Source organism: Tupaia chinensis, unplaced genomic scaffold (genome assembly GCF_000334495.1).
Source record: "Tupaia chinensis unplaced genomic scaffold, TupChi_1.0 Scaffold000496_1, whole genome shotgun sequence".
NCBI lineage: Eukaryota > Metazoa > Chordata > Mammalia > Scandentia > Tupaiidae > Tupaia > Tupaia belangeri.
The window spans coordinates 379,869-396,933 of NW_006160008.1; the positions used below are offsets into that span (position 1 = coordinate 379,869).

General features: G+C 49.0%; 1 protein-coding gene and 1 long non-coding RNA gene across 3 annotated transcripts in view; one reads left to right on the top strand and one right to left on the bottom strand.

Annotated features, from left to right (window-relative positions):
- The window catches only part of CACNG2 (calcium voltage-gated channel auxiliary subunit gamma 2), a 134,805-nt gene that overhangs the window by 37,899 nt on the left and 79,841 nt on the right, over positions 1-17,065 (bottom strand). The gene's annotated exons all lie outside the window — the stretch shown is intronic.
- The window catches only part of LOC114009244 (uncharacterized), a 105,402-nt gene that overhangs the window by 36,190 nt on the left and 52,147 nt on the right, over positions 1-17,065 (top strand). Inside the window, exon 1 of one of the 2 annotated variants that reach the window (XR_003550694.1) lies at positions 10,985-11,226. The exons of the other annotated variant lie outside the window; for it this stretch is intronic. This is a non-coding gene — a long non-coding RNA (uncharacterized LOC114009244). Of the gene's footprint in view, positions 1-10,984; positions 11,227-17,065 lie in introns of those variants that run through there. 2 annotated transcript variants of the gene reach the window in all.

Consider the following 17,065-nt stretch of genomic DNA (forward strand, 5'->3'; position numbering starts at 1 on the left):
AGAGGTAGGTGGAGGAATTACTGAGAATAAACATGTGCAGGAATAAGTCAGCCTTGGACAAAGAGAGCCAAGAAGGAGGTATAAGATGGTGGATTGATCTAAGACAAAGGAAGAACATAATAATCCCAGTGGAGATACATGAACCAAGATCTGGGGATGCTTAGAGATTGGAAGAGGGCCCTGGAGATAGTGCTCAGGGCCACACACTGGGGCTGGACTGAGATGGGGGTGCTGGGTGTATACAAGGAGGAGGTGTAAGCCTGGCTGGTCTGAATTTGGCTTGACTCTCACTAGTTGGTACGTCGATATGGGCCTGGTCTCATCAATACTGAGAATCTGGAAGGATCTGGGTTCTGAACTTTGAGACCCTTTTATCACAGCCTCACAGCTCTGCCCCTCTTGGGGTGGAGGTACTGCTGATGCTAAAGCATGCCTCAAGGAACAGAAATGAACACACACCTTGAGCAGCTTTCATTGTGATCAAGACCCAATTCACACTAAAGTGTGATTGAAAGCTTGGTCTTGATGAGGTTAAGGGCTTCCACACAGGTAGTGAGATAACCTAAAATGTAATTCATGAAACTGACTTATAGATTTGGGTATTGTCATAGGCCATAAAGGAGCTCTGAGTAAATATTTCCAAAATACAGTTCAATTCAGTGTAACTCCAACTACTGGAGAGGCAGTGAAGCTCTGTGGTTAGCCTCACAGGGTCTGGAGGCTGGTCACCCAGGTTCATATCCCAGTTATACCACAAGTCCTCTTCTTACCTCAGTCCCCTCAGCTGTAAAAGGAGACAGTAAGAGCTATCTTATAGGGTTGTGAGACTTGCATAAAGTACTGCACTGAGCGTGCGTAGCACAGTGGCTGTCACCCAGAAGATGCTCATTAAGTGGTAGGTGGTGGTGTTTTTTGCTCAGCTCCTGGTGGAGGGGATGGATAGATCACACAAGTCCCTGCCTTCAAGAAGCTCACAGACCAGTAGAGGAGAGACAGGTAATTACGCTCTGATGTGTCAAGAGAATATGCCCAGGGAGCTATGGGGACCTTCTATGCTTAGATCCAATGAAACAGGACTGTTCAAATGGCTCTGTCAACCCCAGCGTCCCAGGAGTAGGCGGATAATGAATAAATACTGTCATGTGTCAGCAGCTCTAAATTCATCTTAAGAGGCCCCGTGGTGTAGTGGCTGTGCCACTTGGAAGAGCCTGAGTCTGAGTCCTCTTTCTGCCATTTATTAACCACATGATCTTGGACAAGTCGTTCATCATTATTTAATCCAGTAGTTCAGCTAGTCCTCAAATGTTTACTGAGTGCCTACCAGTGTGGTCGTTGAGCCAGGAGCCATGATGAGAGGGGATCAATGCAGAAGGATTCCCTGTCCCCCAGAACTCTGAGTCCAGACAGTAATGAACACATATGACCCAGGGTGCAAACCACAAGCCAGCAACCTGGCATCTGGGCCCCCTTGGGAAGCTGCTGGGAGCCAGGCAATGGGCTAAGCCCTTCACAGTGAATCCTCAAGGAAACTTCAGAGGTAGGCACCAGTCTTTCCTCCCATTCTACCATGGAAATTGAGGCCCTAAGAGGTGAAGGAAGACATCTAAAGATTCACTGCTAGCGTGAGCATAAGAGCCGGCATCTGACCCCGGGCAGGGCTCTAGGTGGCCACGGTGCTACATCGTTACAGGAGAGCACAGGCTGTTGGGTGGCAGGGAGGGTGCATGGCTCAGTCTGGGTGGCTGTGGGTTGTCAGGAATGCTTCTGGAAGAAGTATCATCTCAGATGAGCCATATAGGGTAAGTAGATGCCAGCAGATAAAGGGGAGGACGGGGTATGCTGGGAAGAGCAAGGGTCAACAAGAGACAGAGGTCAGGATGCTGAGGCCAAGAGCCTTGGTCTGTTCAAAGGGCTAAGACTAGATGGGCTGTGTATGTGTGTGTGTGTATGCGTGCATTCATGTGTGTGTGTGGCACTTTGGCAGAGATAGCATCAATGGTGGCCCAAGAAACTATTCAAAGTATGAATTTAGGAATCCACCAGTTAGCTATAAGTAGATGAACATGGTGAGTGTGCTCTAGTTTGACTGCCCCGGTGACTGAGTGGGTGTGGTTAGGAGGGGCAAGATGGGAAACCACAAGCCCAGATTTCTCCACAGAGTGAGAAAATGCCAGTGGCCTTTTGTGCTTTGCAAAACCCCCCTCGATTTTCAGGCCACTGATTTCCCAGCTCAAGGTTCATTGACATGGCTTAGGCACAGTCAGCTGTGTGGCAGGGAGCTAGATCAGAGGGATCCAACACCACTGACCCACAGGGCACAGACAGCGCATGCCATGAAGATCCACTGGCCCAGGGCGCCCATCTCACCGCCCTCTCATCTCCAAGCCCAAGACGCTCTGCTGGTCAGAGATCTTCAACAGTTCTCCGTGTGCTGTCCAGAATCAGACTGTCCCAGCTAGGCTTTCAGGCCTAACGCGTTCTACCTTCTCTGCTCTGACTCTTTGATTATGCCTTCGCTCCCAGCTGAACTAAGCTCTGCCTCTTCTCCACCTAAAACACTCTGGAGAGCAGAGCTAGGAACCCCCGGTGGCTATGCACAGGCAGGGCTGGGACTGGCGTGAGGTGCCCAGTGCAAGGAGTACCTCCAATTTTGCATTCCACTTGCTTTATCCTAGCTGGGCCCTATGCAGGGAGAAGATGCCAGGTTGAGTGTGTGGTTTTCAGAATGCCTCCCACAGTAGTGAGCCACCTGTCACCAGAGGGGTTCAAGCAGAAGGTGGTCAGCTGTCTCTTAGGGATGCTGAAGAGGGGGTTTCTATAGTAGCTGGGGTTCTGAGTCTCCTATCTCTTAGGAGCTAGGATTCGAACAAGCCTTCTCTGATCCTCACAGTCCAGAGCCCCCTCTCTCTCCTTTCATCTCTGCTTTGACCTCCATGATCACTTGCCTGGCAATTAGCCATGGGCTACCTCATGATAGCTCTTACACTGTTGTTTTGTCTTGTTATTTCCAATTTCACAAACTTGCGTGTCATTTTCCTAACAGAATTGCATCGAGGACAGGGATTGAATGGTATGCTTTCTCTTCTCTCTCTCCGAAGGTGGGGAAACTCTCTAACATATGAAAAATCTCTTGGGGTTGATACCTTGCTTATCACATCAGTCCCTCAGGTAGTTTCTGTTAATGAGCCCGTTCTACAGATGAAAACCTGGAGGCTCATAGTGGTTGATAAATGTTAGCTATTTTTTTTTTTGGAGAGATTTTTTCACTATAGGGCGCGTGCGCTCGCCAGACAGACAGAGAGAGACATAGAGACAGAAAGTGAGAAATCACCCCCCAGGGGGGATGGCCATGCCGCAATCCCTTCTCCTCCATTCTCCTCTCGGGATCTTGGACACGCACGCACATGCGCCCGGCATGAGTTTTAAGCCACTGGGTCCGGGACACGAACTGCGGTCGACTACGTGGGAGTCCAGCGACATAGCCATTACGCTAACTGCTGGTTCCCAATGTTAGCTATTTTTTAACAAGCTTTTTCATTTCCTCCAAAATCAAGAGAAATAAGAGACACACACACACACACACACAGAGAGAGAGAGAGAGAGAGAAAATAAAGAGAAATGAGAGACAGAGAGAGACAAAGAGAGAGAGAGAAAGAATGAGATCTCTAGCTATTGAACCATCCCTGACAAGGTCTTAGTGCTATGACCCACCCCCAGGCTCAGGGTTGTGCTTGTCCAGTGTACTCAGGGAGATCTCTGAATGTGAACATGGAACCTTTCCATATGGTCAGTTTTGCAGAGTTGCCTTGTACTGCTGTGTCACTTTCTGGCCCCTGCTATGTTTTTGTTTTTCTTTTCTTTTCTTCTCTTCTCTTTTCTTTTCTTCTTTTTAAAAAATTTGTTAGAGGGTACATATGCTTGCCAGAGGGAAAGTCAGGAAGGAGGGAAGGAGGGAGGGGGGAGAGAGAGAGAGAGAACATCCCCATAGGAGGTGGTCATACCACAATCCCTTCTCCTCAGTTTCTCCTTTTGGGGTTTTTGGCATGCATGCATATGCACCTGGCATGTTTTTCAAGCTGCTGGGTCTGAGACTTGAACTACATAGTCGACCATATGAGATCTAACCACAAGGCCACCAGTTGGTCCAGCGAGTATTTTTACTTTATTTAAAAAAATTTTAAATTATTATTGTTATATTTTGCTATATGGTAGGTGCATTTGCCAGAGAGAGACACAGATAGAGAGATATAAAGTGAGAAATAACTCCCCAGGACGATGATCATGCTGCAATCCCTACTCCTCCATCTCTTGGGATTTATTTTTTTCATGCGTCTGGCATGATTTTTCAAGCCAATGAGTCTGGGACTCAGACAGTGCAGTTGGCAATGTGGGTTCTAACACCTTAACCTCCATGCCACCTGCTGGCGCCCCCAGCCAGTATTTTTAATAGCGACTTGAGACTGATGCTGTCAGACAACTGTGGTGTGTAGCCTTATGTAAGCCTAACCTTGCTGACCCTCCGTGTTCTTACTGTGAAACTGGATTATAACATTATAACATCACCATTTCTTAGAAGGGTTAAATAAGTGGCATATGTGGAAACCTCCTGGAAAAGCCCATTGGAGGAGACTCTCAGCACACGCCAGCTCTTATTACCATTGTTGCTATCACCGAGTGGTGGGCCTTGACAAATCTGCAGGAAACAATCAAGAGAAGGCAAGTCTGAGTGTTTCGGGGTGTTTAGAAAGACCCAGACTGGGGGACCAGGAGATGGCATAATGGTTTATGTTGCCTGACTCCCACATGGTCGATTGTGGTTCAAGTCCCGGACTTGGCAGCTTGAACCTCAAGCTGCCTGTGTGTGTGTGTGTGTCCAAAATCCCAAGAGGAGACTGGAGGAAAAGGGATTGTAGTATGGCTATCCTTCCTGGGGGGTGATTTCTCACTTTCTGTCTCTCTGTCTTTCCTGTAAGTGCACATACCCGAAAGCAAAAATATCCTCCCCCCCAAAAAAAAGATCCAGACTGAGTCATCTAGGGTAGGGGTGGGGGACACCACTCACTTACAGAACTTCAGATTTTCACAGTTTGTCCCTCGCTCCAAGAGAGAAAATTCTGCCTCAGTAGCCCTTTGGGTAAATGGAAATGTGGGTCTTCTTGTTTCTAATTGGCAGGACTCAGTCCCCCAGAACTTGGTCATCTGGGGCAAAAAGAGTTCTCGAGGGGCAAAGCTGAGGTCAAGGCTCAGTCTTCAGTGATTGATCAATGGGTTAAAAACGCATTGGCAGCCTTTCTTTGCTAGGCACTGTGCGAGGGAAATGGGCAAGAATGAGAAAGTCGGAATCTTTGCTCTGAGCTGTCACAGTCTGAGGGCTGGCGGGAAGGGCAGAGGCGTGGACCCAGTGAGCTCTGGTCCCCAGAGCTGGTCTGTACACAGACAGGAGCAGATGAGACAGCCTGGCTCCCTTCTGCTTCCCTGCCATGATCCATGAGAGGAAAGGGGCTCTTGCAGGATGAGGACGATTACTGAGCGAAGCTGCAGCTGATCCACAGCTCAGCGGGGATACAAACCGGAGAGCTGAGTCAGTAGCTCCGGTCTTCGCAGTGTATGAGAGATGGAGGCAGGCCTTGGGTGGGACTGCCCAGGCCTTGGCCACCCTTGTTGGGAAGGAGTGAGCTCTGGGAAGAGGCACCTTGCTGATGTCCCTGGCCTGCAGTTGGCTGCCTCGGTAGCTGCTGAGAAGGCAAACACTGTTTGCGTTTCTGTCATTTAAAACAATGTGGTGTTGTGACACTCTGGAATCTGAAGATAAATGTTTAATAAAAGGATTCAATTTGATATGATGTTGGAACTTAATTAGACCCACAATGCACAGAGAGCTTTGCAAGCCCTTCAATTAGGAGCTACTTAAGGGTCTTGCATGTGGGGATCTGCAGTACTGTTGAGGGACTGTGGGGGCTGGGATGGTGTCTCCTAGCCTTGAAGCCTCACCTCTGCAGATCCTGGCTCAAGGGCACTGCTTTTTGGCAGTCCTGGTAGAGGTAATAAAGGGCCCTGGCCCATTCTGTGCTTGGATAATCCTAGAATGATGCAAGTGAATCAGACCTACTTGAGGCTTAAGCATGACCTCATGTCAGGACTCCTTAGAGGCCAGCATAGGTAGAATTAAAGACCTGTCTTCAAGCCCACCTTGTGCTGGGCCCAGGGAACCACAGGTAAGCAACTATGTGCACAATTCCATTCAGGATGACACTCTGCAGATGTGTACCCGCGCAGCCACACCGATTGTCAAGTATGAGTTGATCAAAAGCCTGCCATCCAAGACCCACAGATGCCCCTTCTGTCTGCTGCTCTGGCCACCCTGGCCCCACTGTCAGGGTTTCCTCTGCAACCGAAGGGTTGGAGCCTGACAAACAGGGTGTCTCCAGCTGGCTGCTCCAGCACCATGGCCAGCGGCCATTCAGGCTGGTCTCAGCCCAGATCTCAGCAGTAGGGTGCAGTATATTCAGTCACCTGAATCCTCACTTTGGAAGCTGACAGTTCTGGGTAGCAGGAGAGTATAGACTGAGAGCGAGAGCGTGAGCTTTGGTGTCAGACCTTCTTGAATTCAGGCGTCTCAGTGCTGCCTGCTACAAGTTGTGTTAATACTCTGTGTCTCCACTGTAAATGGGATTGATAACATCTGCGTCGAAGTGTTATTGTGAAGATTAAGGGACATAAATACTGTGATGGCTCAAAGGTGGAGTGATTAGCCCTTTAGATTCGGGCTCTAGCCATCCACATTCAGGTATCAGCAGAGCATTTTTCATGGCATGGATTGTTTAAAAGTGTAGTATCTGGAGGAAGCAGATTGCCTGTGTTCAAATCTTAGCCCTGCCGCTCACTAGCTATGACTTGGGCCAAGAAATGTCACCTCTTAGCACCTCACTTACCTTATTGGGAGAATTCAATGACACGTATTCATCAGGTCATTGGAAGGATAAATAAGCTAATATTTGGAAAGGACTTAGAAGAGTACCCGGTGCATGGTAGGAATTCAATCAGTGTTAGCCATTACTCTGTTATTATCCTGGAAAGGGTCTGGTATGTAGTAAGTGCTTAATAAATAGTAGCAGTGACAGCCATATTGGCAACGGTCTTCTGCTCTGCCTCGGGTGCCATCTCCTGGTGTCCTGGGTCCCTGGAACCCTCATCAGTCTACTTTAGTACCTCTATCACCCAGTGCTTTCCTTACTGTTTTTAGTCCCCCAAATCTCATAATTTCTCAGGAATAATTTCTTGGGAAAGAGAAGGCCATCTCATGGTGATACTTTCTGCTCTCATCCCTCCCAGACATCCAGCATCTGCCTGATTATTTGGCTGGCCATTTTCTTCACCACCAGCATACTATACATGTCCAAAGAATGTCCTCCCCAAGTCTCTTCAATCCTCATTTCCAGACAGCCCACCTCTGCCACCTTCCAGGGTATACCACCACTTATTGGCACTTGGTAAATTTAGTTTTTTGCCATAGGGCATGTGCACTTACTGCAGAGAGACAGAGAGAGAGAGGGAAGGTGAGCAATCACCCCCTGGGGAGATGGCCACACCACAGTCCCTTCTTCTCCATTATCCTCTTGGGATTTTGGGCATGCATGCATATGCACCCAGCATGAGTTTCAAGCCACTGGGTCTGAGATTTGAACCACAGTCAGCTATGTGGGAGTCCTGTGCCTTAACTACCACACCACCTTCTGGCCCCTGCACTTGGTAAATTTTTAATCAAAGAATGAATGAGCTAACCCAGACCAAGGATGTGTTTTGTCTTAAGCATGGGAGAGGATGCTTTTTACTATTGGGTTACCAGCTGTTGGGTCTCACCAGTTAGACATGCCCTTTCCCACTTACACGGCAGTTTCCAAAGCTTGTTTTCCTGATGCTGGCCACAGGAGAGTCTAGCAGAGAAGACAATGGAAAGGGGCTCCAAGATCAAATAAATCTGGGGAAAGGTGGGTTAAATGAGGTTACACAGGGCTCCTAACTGCAGGGCTTTCCTGAGCCTCTGCTGTGCTAATTGAACTGTCAGACTCCAGTGTGAGGATATAGGGCATGACCTTTCCAGAAATCCATTGCACTACAGACGGTGTATATACATGCACGCACATGTATGTCCTTCCTCTCATGAGGCTAGATTCTTTGGCTCACCCTTTGGTAAATGCAGCCCTAAATGAACCTTGGTTTCACACCTATACCTTCGTGTTGCACAGAGGGTAGTGAAAAACTGGGGTACAAAGGTTTCCGATACCTTTGTTTCCTTGAGTGCTAGTGTGGGAGGCATTTCTACACACGTCCCTACAACCAGCGTCTGTGTGTCTTTGCTGTGGCTGGTTGACCTCATTTGCCCACCCGACTGCCTGGCTTCTCAATGCGCCTTCCTCACCTGGCGTCTGGGGCCCAGTACTCTTCCCGATCATTTGCAGATTCCTTTGCTAGCTCTGCTCCTTCTGATTATCCTGTCAGCGTGTTGTTTCGGGGGCTCCCCCTTGATGTCTCCCTCTTTCCTTTTACTCTATGTACCTATGTTTCTTGAGGAATCTCATTTTGTGGCTTTATCTACATACTGATGGTCCTCAGGTCTTTATATCCAACCCAGTCCTGTCTTCTATTCATGGCTTCATGGTGCGCTGGCTGTTCCCCAGTGAGCATCCCACAGGTCTCCGAACCTCACCTTGAACTCATGTCAGTTTCCCCCATGGATCCTTTTCTCATGGGCTCTCTAAACCATGCTTTCATCTAGCCCATCCCCCATCTGCAAACCGGGGCCACCCTTGACTTCTGCTCCTCCATCCTCACTCCTACCCACCTGCCAGTTCTGTTTTATGCCTTGACTCATCCATGCCTTAGTTAGGCTGCTTCCCACTTCCCTGCATTATCATCACCCCCTGATCCCCAGTCGTTCACCCTGCTGCCCCAATTCCCACTTTCAGTCTACTTCCCATTACAGCTGTGTGACTTACAAAAGGTGAAATCTGAGCTGCCTCCCTGTGCCTTCAAGATAGCATCCAAACTTTGGACAGGGTTGCAGAATCCAACCCAGTTTGACTGCTGCTTCATGCTTCAAAAGCTCCAGCCTGCCCCAAGGCCCAGGGACCACTTGCTTTCTCCTTTCTCTGGATTTGTCCATGAGCTTTCTGCCTGGCCTTCTCTCTTACCACCCTCCCTCCCCACTCCCTCCTCCCTGCCCACGCCTCTAGGAACGCCCTGTTGATGCTTCAGTACATAATTTCTTCTAGGAGTGCTTCCTTGAAGACTGTTCCTTTCACATCACCCCAAAGTGGTGGCTGGGCCACCTCTTTCCTTCACTTACCCTCTTGAGGACACTTCCCACACTACATTGGGATGCCCTGTTGGCCTGTGTCCTTGTCCCTTCCCTGCACCGGGGCTAAGCCCCATGAAGATCTGCTGTGGTAAGAGAGAAGGCCAGGCAGGAGCTAGCCGGCCTCCTTCCCTTGCTTCTGTGCATGCTCAAACACCATCTCAGCAGGTCCACAGAGAGCGGGCATGGTGGTGGGGGCAACAGCCGTCAGGTGAGCACTGCAATGTTGTAGTCAGCTTTGCGGGCTTAGTGTGGCAAGTGGAAGGCTTGTGGAGAGAAGGGATCATGCCTATTGGCTCAAAGAAGGCTCAGGGATTTTCTGTGGTTTGCCGTGGTCCACTTGCCCACGACAGCTGTGATCCAAAATCGACAGTCCTGACGTGCCACCTGGATCTATGCACGAGGGGGGAGCTTTGGAGTCTCAAGGCAGAAGCCACCTTCAGCTTCTCTTGTCCTCACCTCACCTCTTGAGCAGTGCCACATGGATGACAGGCACTGTGACTTGGTTGACTTCCTGCATCGTGCTAGGCATGGGGGATGCCAGGCACTGGGAAGAGGATGGTGAATGAATCAGGGACCATCCCTGCCCTCAAAAAGTGCACAGGCTAGTTGGGGGACACAGACATTGACCAAATTCTGGGGCATGTGGTGGGTATTGGGAAGGAGAAGTCTGGGACCCCCGGAGAGGTATAACTGGGGTGCAGCCTAGTCTGGGTGTTCAATGAGGCCCTCCCGGAGGAATCCATGGTGAAGCTGAGACCTCGAGGATGACTAAGAACTTGCTAGACAGAGGCCATGGGGGTGGGAACGCTGTATTTTTCCATCTTGCAGTCTCTTAGAGCACTGATGGATACATTTTGTACTCTTTCTTCATGTGTTCATGTCTTATCCTATCCAGAGAGCCTTTCACTGGGGACTAGGAACGGATGCTATTGTTTAAACAAATCCAGGGCTGAAAGCAAAGTGGGTGCCCTGCATGTGAGTTGATGCAGGTAGAGTTCTCGTGTCAATAGCATGGTCATGCTGGAGCTGTTGTGGTCTGGCCGTGTGCTCTGGGGAGGGACAAGGGCTGGCCATTAGCCGGCCACGGGCAGCTCACGATGCACTGCTACCCAATCTGTCTGAGCCCCGCAGGTCTACTCATTGAAGACGGTGTGTGACCTTATCACCTCGCGGGCTTCTCATGAAGAGGGAAGGAAGAAGTCTTGTCAGCTCCCTCTGCCCGGTACCTAGTGGAGGGTAGGGGAGCAGCGGTTCCTTTTCCATCTTAAACTCAAAAGGCAGTGTGGAGTGGTGGGACGGATATGATCTTTAGAATCGGACGGCCCGAGGACTGGACTCTGACTGTCACCTCTCTGCTTAAATGAGCTCGTTTGTTCACCTGAAGAATGGGGTGCTAGCTCCTGCTTTTGAGGATTTCTAGGAAGATTAGCTGAGATAATTTGTGTTGAGTACCTAGTACATTCTAGGGGTGGGTAAGCATCAACCCGAAACTTAAATATTTACCCATTTCAGTTACTTGCCAAGAGGATAAGCATGAGGGCCATGCAGTCCACCTAGGCACAGTAGCTGCTCAGTAAACGTGAGCCGAACGATTGATTTTATGTGGCCGAACACCATGCTACGTGGAGGCGGAAGGCAGTGGGGAGGGACAGGGAGTGAATTCTGAGTTGTGTGCAGGTGACGCCTGGTGGCTTTTGGGTAGTTTCCAGGATTCTGGGGCCAGGACATGCCAGCCTCTCCTCTGTGAATCTGCTCCCTTAGATCCTGGTAGGACCGACCTCCCCTGTCTTCCCGAATGGGAGCTTGCTGCCATATGGCCGTGTCTTCAGCTGGAGGAACCTGGATGAGACCCAGAGGAAAGCAGCCAGGTGAGCCTGCAGGGGCCTCTCAGGCCGCCGCTCCGCTGCCCCACCCCGGGCTGCAGAGGCTGGCCCCGTCGACTGCCAGGTCTGCTCATGCCTTCACATTCCCCTTCCTGGGGAGACGAGTGGTGGCTGTGTGGACTAGGGCCTGTCTACCTCTGTCTTCCTGCTTGTCTACCTGTCATCTTGACAAATCAAAAAGAATGCAATGGACACAATCAGCCTGGATGAGGCTGCCCTTCCTGGCCTGACCCTCACTTCTGCAAAGAAGAAGGGAAACAATAGCATGGTAGGCAGACAGGGATACAATTAGGGAAAAGGGCAAACATCGGCTTTTAGTGAGTGTCTACTATGTGCCTTGCACTTCCTATAAAAGTGATTTTCAAATGATCACAGCCAACTTGTGAGGCCAGTATTATTTCCATTCAGATGAGGAAACCGCAGTCCAAAAGGCAAAGGGATTACCTGCTGTGATCCCACAGTGGCTCTGTGGGTTTAAATTCAGCTGGCAGGTCCCCAATTCCTTACATTCCACAGCATTAGGGTTTCCCAGCTTGAGTACTGTAGGTATGTATTAAATAAATATAATTCTCCCTGCACCGCAGGATGACAGATTTTTGAAAATTCTGGTGCTTAAAATGTAAAAACATATCACTAGGTGCAAATTTCCTACACTCACGCTCACAGCTCTTATACAATTGTAACATATCAACACAATTACCAAGGAAATACAGAGTTGCAATCCTAACAGAATGCAAACCAGTGACATTGATTTAATGCAATGGATGATGCTGTTTGGCTGGAGTCTCTTTTAAACTCGCTGTGCCTTAGGCAGTATGTACCAAGTATTGACCCTGTTCATCTACCAATGTGTCCACTTGGAATGATCTCAAGACCCTCCTACAGAGAGCCCACCCCAGTGTTGCTTGACCTCAGTTGACAGTAGCTCATCATGACACATTTCCTTCCGTTCTTTCTTCATTAATTGGCGATGAGTAAAGCAGTAAATTCCCTGCCCAGTGAGGCTGCTTTCGTGATGTAAACGTGAAGTCTCGGTTCATCCAGTAATTGAAGAAGTGAAAGTGTTATCCTGTGAGCCTGACTTTCCACTGACACTGAGACAGGAGAGTTTCGTCTTTAGAGGGAAAAGATCGCAATCTGAGGGCCGATTGTTGTCATTGGAAGTTGGACATGCGTGCCACTCTGGTGGCAGCTGGACATGTTTATCAATCTGTTAAAAGTTAAATGCTGTCACTTGGGGTCATCGCTTCGTGTAAACACAAACGGCAGCCCTGAAATGGCACAGCCATGATGGGTTGGAAGGCGCCTCTACAGATCCTTATAAGCCAGTTATGCTTAAGTGGATTTTAGAAGATTATCATCAACTGGAAAACACATGTAAGCGTGTGCATACACACAGAGTGCCTGGACTGCTGGGTCCAGGGAGGACTAATAGACTCTGGGAAATCCTATCCTGTCTTCTGTGACTTCGCTTAGATTACGACTGAGCAGGCCAGCGAAGACAAGTAATTGGACACTCGCCTTTCAGCACAAATCTTCCAAATCTGTTTGCAGAGGGAAAGTGGCTCAGAGAAGCGTTCATTTACTGGCATGAGAACTTAAGGCGGTGGTCCTCTGGGATGCAATTGAATGACTCTCGACTAAGTGATAGCAAAGCCCGTGTTCCAGAGCGAGGCGGCTGACAGTGTGGGTTCCCATGGATGCATTTAGAGGGGAAGGATTCTAATGTTCACCCCCCTCCCCTTTCTTCAAGTAGATAGTGGCCACATAGAAAATCTCTTCTGGGGGCCAGGAGGTGGTGTCGTAGTAATGCACCTGGACCCACATGGGTTCACATCCTGGACCCTCCCCGAGCGTGCCAGGCAAGTGTGCATGTGTCCGTGATCTGGGCCGGCTGAGACTGGCATAGTGGTGTGAAAACCCTGTTGGGGGGCTGTCTCTTTGTCTCCGCATCCCCTCTCTCACAGAGGAACCAACAAAATAAGATCTCTTTAGGTCCCTTCTGCCAGTTCCCTTGTTCTATGATATGGTGGTGTGTTTAAGAGAATAGACTTATGAGTAAGGATGCCCAGATTTCAACCTCAGCAACACCATTTATTAGCTGTGCAACTTTGGCTGAATCATTTAACCTCTCTGTGCCTCTTTTTGTTCATCTGTAACATGGTGCTGGTGGTAATGTGTGGCCACTTAGTGAGTTTATTTTGGAGCGTGCATGAGGCATGCATATTGAATATGCTTGTGTTGAATATTCAGTATGAAGCTTGCATGAGACGTGCATATTAAACACTTGGCATGAGGTCTTGCATCAGACAACCAGTGCAGGATCACACTTGCATTATTCACCAACTTCTTTCTTGCATCTGGCTGGAGGCCAGTAGGAGCTCAAAGGGGAGCACTTATTTACTCGCCAGGTCCTTCTCCTTCAAGGCTGACTCGGGTTGCACCTCCTCTGGGAAGCCTTCCCCAGTTCCGGACGTCTGGAGAGAGAGCCACCTTTCCCACGCAGCCTGCTCTTGACTGTTGGATTTACTGCCCAGTTCAAGCCTCTCCTGGTCACAGATTTTGTCTTCAGGAACCTGACATCTTAAGGGCTGGGAACAATCTGAGGGTGAAGATGATTTGTTTTGGGGTTCAACTTGGTGCCTGGATGAATGACTAATAGCACATAGTTATTAAGATTATTCTTGAAACCCAGAAAGGAGAAGTCAGCAGAACAGAATGAATGCCATCCCTAATACTCACATGTGTTTCTTATTAAAAATAATAAAAGGTTAAGCAGAGTGCATACACTTGTGCACGTGTGCACATGTGCACGCACACTCCTGGCCTTCCCTTTCTGCTCCATACACTCTTGTGTCCTGTGACGCTCCCCCACTGCCTGTGCAGTGCAGTTGCATTGGTCTCCTGTGACAGTATCTTATTCCTCCTAGTTTCACAGAATCCAAAGGTGCTGACAAATCATAGATGTTTAATAAATATTTCTTGAATAGAGCTGAATTATAAAGATGATCGGAGCTTCAGTCATTTAGGACAGACCTGTAGGTTTGCAAGGCAAACCACACTGATTTCCATCCTGTTATGTGCACATGGGCTCATGCATTTGCCAGTGACAACAACAATGAAACAGCAGGTGACGTTTACTGAGTGCTCACTATCTGCTGATCTCATTAGCCCTCCCCATGGTCCGGCAGACAAAGTAGGCAAGCACTACCATCATCCCTTGTTTACAGATGAGGAAACCGAGACTCAGGAAGGCTAAGCACTTGCCTGAGGTTGCATAACTAGTCAGTTGTGGGGCAGGATTCTGACCTGGTCAGTTGGCTTAACCATTTCCTGAGCTCCCACTATGTGCTAGACACATGCTAGGTGTGGCTAATACTCTAAAGCAGCGGCTCTCAATTGTGAGTGAGCACCAGAATCTCCAGGAAGGCTTATTGAAACGAATTGCTGAGTCCCACCCCCAGTTTCCGATTCAGTGGGTTTGGGGTGAAGTCAGAGAATCTGCCTTTCTAATGAGCGCTCAAGACCTGATGGTTCAGGGACTGTCACTGGAGACCCATTGGTTCCAATCTGACTTACCTTCCTTTAGAAGAAGAAAAAAGAGTTCAATAATGCAATAGCCATAAGTTAAAAGGGAGCCAAAAAATGCCTAGCGAAAGCATAGATTTGGCTCTGGAACTCTATGGGGGAGGGAGTAGACAGTTTTTAGGCCCCTGTGATATGCTAGCCCTGCTCTGAAATTACTTAAAGGTAAGCAAGTCATCTTCCTCTGTCTTCAGAATCTGTTATTAACGGAGACATACTTTGGAGAAGGTCTTGCAGTGTTAAGAGGTGGCATGGGGCAGGTCTGGACCAGAGCCAGACTGCCTTCAGAGCAATCACAGCTCTGCCTCTTCCTTGGTGGTGTGATCACCGGCATGTGACTTCATTGTCTTGTGCTCAGTTTCTCTCTCTGGGAAATGGAGTAGTAGAAATATCTCCTAGCATTCACTGTGAAGACTGGGTGGGTCAGAATGGCAGTGCCTGACCCAGGACTTGTCCCAGTGACTTTGTGAGCTGGTGATTAACACAGAGAGACTGAGTCAGGAGTGGGGGGTCTGACAGTGGTGCACAGGCAAAGCATGACATTGTGCAAGGCTGACCCAAATGAGAAAGTTCTACCTTCATGTCCGTTGACCTCCCAGAGTGTCTGGGCATGTGCATGGCTATTACCGAGGTTGTCTGGGACTGGGGAGGATCGTGGCATCAAGACTGTTGGGATGCTGCCTCTCTGTCTCTATATCTCTTACTCATGAAATAGGTAAACAGATAAGCTTTTTTAAAAAGGCTGAGTTTGGGACCAGCAGATGGCATAATGGTTATGTCACTGGATTCTCATATATAGTTGACCATGGTTTGAGTCCTGAACCCAGTGGCTTAAAACATGCTGGGTGTGTGTGTGGGGGGGTGATTTCTCTTTTATTTTTCTCTCTCTCTCTGGTGAGTGAACATAGCCTATAGCAAAAATCTCCCTCTAAAAAAAAGACTGAATTTGGAAGAGTAAGATTCAAGATACAATTGATTAGCATGTCTGGGGAATTGCTTAAAAACAGGTGATAATAATACTGATGGTGCTGGTGATAATAATAATGGTAACTACTATTACTATTATTCACGGAGACACTGGTGGGCCTGTTACTGTACAGATTTTCATTGGCTCCTTTCAGAAATCCCAATCGTTATCTCTGCTGTCGAGATGAGGGGACTGAGGTTTTACCTGGTTAACCCTAATAATGCTCTGTGTGACCTTGGGCAGGTGGCCTGACATCTCTGAGCCTCCACAACGGGTTGGTCTCAATGTTCTCTGAGGACCTTTCTGCTTGCAGATTCTAGACTGTGCTGCTCCTACTGGACGGCTCCTCAGCCCTTCTTGTAAAGTCCTGGGGATTCCCAGAGCGGGGACTATCTTGTCCGTGAGCTTCAGGTGTCCAGGGACCAGGCTCCTGGGGATTCATGACTTAGAATTCTAGAGTCAAGAATCATTTCCAAACCGTGCAGCACCTGCAAAGCCAGAAGTCTGTGTGGGAGGTGGCAGGGTTGGCCTGAGGTAAGCCATTACCTGGGCCGAGCTTTCTCACACCTCCTCAGCCCACTCTTGGTTAGACCAGGATTCCTTCTGTGCTTAGCTGTGCCTGTGTGCCCACTATGCCCTGAGCTCCCTGAGTCCTGGAGCAAAACTATGAGGGGTGGGAGATGCGTGGTTTCCCTTTTACAGATGAGAAAACAGGCCCAGAGAGGCCCAGCTGCTCACCCACAGCTGCTCGGCTTGATGTCAGAGCTGGGACTTGAACCCAGGTCTGTCTGCTTCTCACACCTACACCAGTGAAGACCACTTTTCTCCCATGTCTTTCTTCCTCTCTCTGGCCCAGGTGTCCCTTTGGACTGCTGGCCTCGCTTTGAACCTGCTCCCAGTGAATGCCTGGGACGGTCTGATAAACACCTTCATGAGGGCTAAGAAGCAATTAGGGCTCCACCTCCACGGCTTGGCTCTGCGGCTCAGGTGGTGTGTTCTCTTGATTAAAAACCACAGGACCACATGATCCTTGGGGTCACTTCCAGATGCAATGTTCTTTGAGGCCCTAAAACGCGTTAGGAAGGGACCCCTGCAGTTCCACTAGGCTTGACACAATCCCTGTCATGGAACTGCAGCACGTTACGAAAATTCAATTCAAAGTCACTTTTTTTTTTTTTTTGAGAGATTTTTGCTATATGGTGTGCGCGCTCATTGGAGAGACAGAAAACGAGAAATCACGCCTCCCCTGCCACCACCACCAGGGGCGATGGC